Source organism: Durio zibethinus, chromosome 2, assembly GCF_047325235.1.
Source record: "Durio zibethinus cultivar Kanyao isolate XHJ-2024 chromosome 2, ASM4732523v1, whole genome shotgun sequence".
Classification (NCBI taxonomy): Eukaryota; Viridiplantae; Streptophyta; class Magnoliopsida; order Malvales; family Malvaceae; genus Durio; species Durio zibethinus.
This window is the reverse complement of record NC_143163.1, coordinates 10,213,539-10,220,980: the sequence shown is the minus strand read 5'-3', so window position 1 is coordinate 10,220,980 and position 7,442 is coordinate 10,213,539. Positions and strand designations below refer to the sequence as shown.

Here is a 7,442-nt window from a genome sequence, read left to right as displayed (position 1 = left end):
AAAAAAAAAGGTAAGAAGTAAACCACTCTTGTGTCACCTGTGTCTAATCAAATACAAGAAAATTAGAAAACACTTAGGACTATGCTTTCCCTCAACTAGATGGTTTTCAATTAAGCATTAGTAGGCTGGCTATCTAGGCTAACAAGTTTGAATAGAAACCATCAATTATTAATGTGATTTAATACTATGTTCAGCTTTGTAGGTTACCTAGTAATGACCTTGATCTTCTTTTTACTAATTTCCTTGAGATTTGTGATACTTTAAACATAATGATATTATTGACGATGCCATTAGACTAAGACTTTTTTCATTTTCTCTCAGGGATAAAGTGAAGAGTTGGCTTACGTTTTTACCTTCTGATTTGATTACTACTTGGGATAACCTAGTTAAAAAATTCTTAGCCCATTTCTTTCCTCCATCTAAGATAGCCAAGATGCGTAATGACATTACATCTTTTAAGTAATTTAAGGTCGAATCTCTTTTTGATCCATGGGAAAGGTATAAGGAGCTTTTAAAGAGGCGTCCTCACTTAGCTTGTGTCTTTACCTCCTAGTTCAATTACTACTTGGGATGGCCTAGTTCAAAAAGTTTTAGTCCATTTCTTTCTTCTATCTAAGATAGCCAAGATGCATAATGACATTACATCTTTTAAGTAATTTGAGGTCAAATCTCTTTTTGATGTATGGGAAAGGTACAGAGAGCTTTTAAAGAGGTTTTCTCACCATGGCCTACCCAAATGGTTACAAGTTCAAATTTTTTATAATGGGTTAGTAGGTCATGCTAGGATCACTATAGATGCTACTGCTGGTGGGGCTTTAATGAGTAAATCCATTAATGAAGCTTATGATTTGATTGAAGAAATAACCATGAATAACTATGAATGAACCAATGAAATGTTTATGCCTAAGAAACCTATTGGGGTATATGAGCTTAATGCTCTTAGTGCTTTAACTTCACAAGTATCAGCCTTAATAAAAAAGATTAAAAACTTAAGATCTAACCTTTTTCCTAGTCTTGTTAATGCCATTCAAAGTCTTTTTATTTCTTATGATAATTGTGGGGGGAACCATTCTTTAGATAAGTGTCCCATTAAAATAGAGCTTGTCCATCATGTTGCTTAACCCAAGCAATTATACAACCCATGCTTTAATACGTACAATCCAATGTGGAAGTAACATCCTAATCTTTCATGAGAAAATAACCAGGGGCAAGCTTTTAATTCTTATAATAGATATGTTAACCTACCCAGTTTCTAACCATCACCACCATAATAATACCATCCATTTTCACCCTAAGAAAGGAAACCATCCTTAACAGAGATATTCACCTTGATTTTGCAAAACCAAGAACATTTATCAAGAACCTTTAAGTGTAAATGGGTCAAATAACAATGCCCTTAATAATAACTCTTTAGGAAACCTACTCAGCATTACTGAGTCAAAAACCTAGGAAAGATGAAAAAAAACATTATAAGTTTATAACCCTTGGGAGTAAGAAAACCCTTAATGATGTACCTATTAAACCCACCTCTAAAAGAACCTTCAAGGAGCCACTGGTGGAAGCAATTGATAAGGAAAAAGAAAAAAAGAGAAAGCAAAGGAAATAAAAAAATCATTAACTAAGCAAGACTTAGCTGAAACTTCCCTAAAGCCAAAGCTGAGGTATTTTGGCCACCAATTCCTTTTTCTCAAAGGTTTCATAAAAATAGGAAAATAAGCAATTTGATAAGTTTAGGGAGGTTTTTAAAAGTCTTTAGCTCACAATTTTTTTTGTTGATGCCATTAAGCAAATGCTAGCCTATGTCATAAAAAACATTCTTTCAAAGAAATAAGGTTAAAGGATTGTGATAGCATTGCGCTCACTGAAGAACATAACACCATTTTGTAAAAGAGCTTACCACTTAAGCTTAAAGATCTAGGGAGTTTTATTGTTTCTTACACTATTGGTAACCTTTATTTTGATAAAGCTCTTTGTGATCTTGGTGCAAGTATTAATTTAATGCCTCTATCTATTTTTAGAAGACTTATATTAGGTGATACCAAGCCTACTTCAATAACTGTTCAAATTGCTGATAGGTCACTCTAACGCCCAAAATGAGTCATTGAAGTTATTCTTAAGAAAGTAGGTAGACTTATCTTCCTAATATATTTTATGGTATTGGCTATGTCGAAAGATAATGAGGTTTTGATTATATTTGGTAGACTATTTCTAGCTACTAGAAAGGCACTCATTGATATGTAAAAAAAAGAACTTTTCATGAAGGTAGAAGATCAAAAGGTATCTTTCAACATGTTTAAGGTAATTAAATATCCTAGTGATGTTAATGATTCTCAGAAAGTTAGTGAATTAGATGAAATAGTGAAAAAAGTAGTTGAGGTGGATTTTTTAAAAGAATTAAGGGTTGTTGAATCATATTGTGATTTAAAATTAGTTAAAGATGTACATGGAGAGGGACTAAAACATTTTGAGGTATTAGAAAGAGTAAGATCATCTAGTGATCTTAAAACATCATTTTAAGAGCCCTCTATTCTAGAACTTGAACCATTGCCTTCCTATCTTAGGTATGCCTTTTTAGGGGATTCTTTAGTTTACCTACAATAACATTGGCATCCTTAAATGATGTTTAAGAGCAAAAACTATTGGTTGTTTTAAGATAGCATAAAAAGGTAATTGGATGGTCAATAGCTGATATTAAGGGAATAAGCCCTTCTATGTTCATACACAAGATCTTACTTGAAGAGAAACATAAGGCTACCATTAAGCATCAAATGCTCTTTAAACCCAACCATGAAAGAGGTTATAATGAAAAAAATTATTAAGTGGTGGGATGTTGGTATCATTTATCTTTTTTTTGATAGTTATTGAGTGAACCTTATATAGTATGTGCCTAAAAAAAAAGAATGACTATGGTGACTAATGATAATAATGAACTTATCCTTATAAGAACAATCATTAGATGGAGAGTGTACATGGATTATAGGAAGCTTAATAAAGCAACAAGAAAGATCACTTTCCATTTTTTTTTTAATGAGATGCTTAATAAATTGGCTGGTCATAGGTTTTATTGTTTGTTGGATGGTTATTCTAGTTATAACTAAATAGCCATAGCGCTTGAGGATCAAGAGAAGACTACATTTACATGCCCCTATAGGACTTTTACTTTTAGTGGAATGCCATTTGGCTTATGTAATGCTCCAGCCACATTTCAAAGATGCATGATGGTCATATTGTTTGACATGTTGAAAGAATTTTTAGAGGTATTTATGAATGATTTTTTAGGTTTTGGTAATTCTTTTGATTTATGTTTAACCCATCTTGCTAGTAGTTTGAAAATATGTAAAAAGACAAATTTAGAGCTTAATTGGGAAAAATGCCATTTTATGGTACAAGAAGGTATGGTGTTAGGTCACAATGTCTCTTCCAAAGGAATTGAAGTTGACAAGGCCTAGATTGAATTGATTTAGAATTTGTCACCACCAAGTTCGGTGAATGGTATAAGGAGTTTTCTTGGACATGTTGGTATTTATAGAAGATTCATTAAAGATTTTTCCAAGATCTCCAAGCCGTTGCTCAACTTGCTAATGAAATATGTGAAATTTAATTTTAATGATGCTTGCATAAATGTTTTCCAAACTTTGAAAGAAAAATTGGTGATAGCCTTAATATTGCCTATCCTGATTGAATTTACATTTTAAATTAAGGTGTGATATTACTGATTATATAGTGAGGGTTTTTTTAAAAGAAAAGAAGGATAAAGTTTTCCATCCTGTCTATTATGCTAGTAAGATTTTGAATGAGGCACAATTGAATTTTGCCATAATTGAAAAGGAGTTGTTATTTGTTGTTTTTACTTTTAAGAAATTTTAGTCCTATTTACTAGGCACCAAAGTAGTGGTTAATACAAACGATTCAGCCATAAAGTACCTCATTGTAAAAAAAAGATGCTAAGCTATTGATTAGATGGATTTTACTTCTTTCAGAGTTTGATTTGGAAATTAGAGACAAAAAAGGAATGAAAAATCTAGTGGCTAACAATATTTTAGGATTGGACAAAGAGGCAATACAAAATGAGTTGATTTGAGAATCCTTCCGTAATGAGCAATTTTTCTTCTCTAAACCATTACCATGGCATGCTGATTTTGTTAACTATACAGTAGGTAATGTTTTTCCTCTTGATTTTACTTTCAATAAAGAAACAAATTTCTTAATGATGTTAAATATTATGTATGGGATAACTCTTTCTTGTTGAAGCAATGAAAGGATTAAGTTTTATGAAGGTGAGTTCCCAAAGAGGAGGTGAAAGATATTCTAAAGCATTATCATACATCTAAATATGGTGGCCATTATAGAAGAGCAAGAACTACAACCAAGGTGTTAAAATTAGGTTTGTATTAGCCTATTTTATTTTAAGATGCTCATGAATTTGCTTTGAGATGTGATAGGTGTCAAAAGATTAGAAATCTCTTAAGGAGACATGAGATTCCTTGCAGCATCATCTTGAAAATCAAAACTTTTAATGTATGGGGAGTTGACTTTATAGGCCATTTTGTTTCTTATCATGGCAACTTGTTCACATTACTAATAGTAGGTTATGTGTCTAAATGGGTAAAGGCAATAGCTTTACTTTCCAATGATGCCTAGGTGGTGTTAAAATTTCTTAAGAAAAACATTTTTACAAGGTTTGGCACACCAAGGATTATCATAAGTAATTAAGGATCCCACTTTTGTAACAAGTTGTTTGAAGCTTTACTTACCAAGTATGAGGTGAAACATAGGATTGCGACTACATATCATCCTCAAACAAGTGGTCAAGCTAAGGTATCCAATAGGGAGATCAAGAGAATCTTGCAAAGAAGGATTGGTCATTGCGACTTGATGATTCTTTATGGGCATATCGCATGCCTTTTAAGACCCCATTAGGTATGTCTCCATATCAGTTGGTTTATGGTAAATAATTTCTTCTGCCAATGGAATTGGAGCATAAGGCATATTAGGCATATTAGGTAATAAAAATTTGAACTTAGATGCAGAAGTTAGTGGTGATAAAAGATTGCTCCAACTAAATGAGCTAAATGAGTTTAGACTTCAAGCTTATGAAAATACCAAGCTTTTCAAGGAAAAAACCAAAAGGTGGCATGACAAGAAGATTATGGAGAAGCATTTTAAGCTTGGACAACAAGTTTTGTTGTTCAATTCAAGATTGAAGTTATTCCCTGGTATGTTAAAATCTAGATGGGACAGTCTTTTAAAGTAATCCAAGTATTTCCATATAGAGTTGTGGAGATTATGGATTCAAGATTGGAAAACCTTTTAAGGTTAATGGACAAAGGTTAAAAAAGTATTTTTGTGGACTTGTTGATAGGCAATAGGAAGTTCTTTTCTTGGCCAAACCTAAGTATGAGTAAGTGAAAAGTGCTAGTCAAACTTAAATCTAACTAGTGTTGTTTGGGAGGCAACCTAAGTTTTTAAATTTTAGCTTGCATATTTACTTTTAGTTTGATTTTTTGTTTAAGAACATATAATGCTTTGGTTTTTCTTTGTTTTTGGTTTTGTAGGAATTAGGAGCAAGAAAATACCTAAATAAGGTTCGGCAATGGTGAATTTTCTTTAAGGCAATTTTAACCATTACCATTTTATGAGAGTATCTTTTTTCCTTTTGTGTTTTATGCTTTATTTGCACACATTGGGGGAAATGTTCTTTTTAAGTTTAGAGGAGAGAGAATTTGTGCCAAATTTTTTCAATTTTCTTTTTCAAAATTCTTGTTTTGAGTTTAATTTATCATGCTTAGAATCAATACATTTCCCATGATTATTTTCTCATTACCTAATGATATTAACCTCGGTTAACTTTGAATATAGATTTTTAGGAAAGATTGAATGCAGTGAAAGCATGAGATCATTTCTTGAGTTTTTTTTTTTTTAATTGCAATATTTCTAAATTATTGAGCACTTAGTCTTGATCTTTGAGATACATGTATGTTTAGTTGAAGTTTATGTAGATGTGAAGTTGCATTAATCTTTGCAGTTATACGCTAAGTTTAAAATTTGTTTGAGCATCTCTTGAGGTAAAATAATAGACCACACTTAACTAAGGAGATGATTTAAGCCACCTTTGGATCATTTAAGCCTTTCAAGCTAATGTTATTATGTTTATCCCTAGTTACCCTTTTTGAGCCTAATGAATACATATTCCTTTTCTTTGTTTTCACTTACATGAATCAACCACACCTTTGATTTATTATCTTTATCTTTTTGCCTTACCCTATGTGCGTATGTATCAATTAAAGAATTATGAGAGCTATGTTTTATTGGGAAGGAAGAGTGGCGTTTGACGTTAACATTATTATGCAAAATTCTATTTCAAGCAAAGAAAAGAAAAAGAAAAGCTGAAATTAGCTCTAAAAGAAAGAAAAAGAGAATACAAAATAGAAAAGAAAAAATGGTGAAAACATCGAAAAAATAATAAGGTATTGATATAAAATCAAAAGGAAGTTATTGTTTGAAAAAAAAAAAAAGAAAGAAGAATTTACGTTTGGGGGTGTTAAAATTTCCTTGAAAGCTCTCTCATTAAAAGTATTAAACCTAAGTAATGCATGTTTGGGGTTTTATAAGCCTAAATATTCTTTTATCATACCTTAACTCTAGCTTGACATTACAAGCTTAATAAAAACCTATTGATCTTTGGTTAAGTTTGTGGCTACATTAGCGAAAAGAGTATGTAAAAAGCAAACTTATGAAATATGTGCATGCTATGAGGTGATTTTTTTATTTCATGTTTGTTTAGCTTGAGTTGAATATCTTGAATTGATTTGAGGAGGATTATTCATATACACACGAAAATTTGTGATTGCAATGTAGGCTTATTCTTGAATGAGTTTTATGTTGGATTTGTGCTTATGATTTTCTTTTAAGATATATTCATTATGCAATTTTTGAGGATTCATAAGAATCTAATTATTAGGAGTATATATTATGATATCTACCATGCTATTTTCTTATTTCTTTTAGTTTATTTTGTTTAAGGACAAGCAAAAGTTCAAGTTTGGGGGGTTGATAACTTTATAAAATAAAGTTATTTAGGCTTGTTTTTGGTGCCTAATTTATTGATTTTTCTTAGTTCTTAGCAAAATAATGTTCTTTTTACTCCTAAATGGCATAATTTTCTATGTTGTAGGTTTTCAAGGAGAAAGGAATAAATCTTGAAGATTCTTGGAGTTTTTTTGATGAATCTTGATAATTTTTTATGCTTAATATGGAATCTTGTGATGTTTTTGAAAGTTCTTGATTTTCTTGGAAATCTTGAAGTTAAAGAATGAAAAAGAAGTTCAAGATTGGTTTTAGCGAGTTTAATGAAGAAAGAATGATGCAATCTTGAAGAAAAATGGCAAAAATTCATACAAGATTTAAATAGAAATTTTGGCAATAATGAAGGGTAGATTGTA

General features: G+C 31.2%; 1 pseudogene; it reads left to right on the top strand.

Moving 5' to 3' along the window:
• Positions 1-4,601: 4,601 nt before the first annotated feature.
• On the top strand, positions 4,602-5,369 carry LOC149519976 (uncharacterized; annotated as a pseudogene).
• The last annotated feature ends 2,073 nt before the right edge of the window (positions 5,370-7,442 follow it).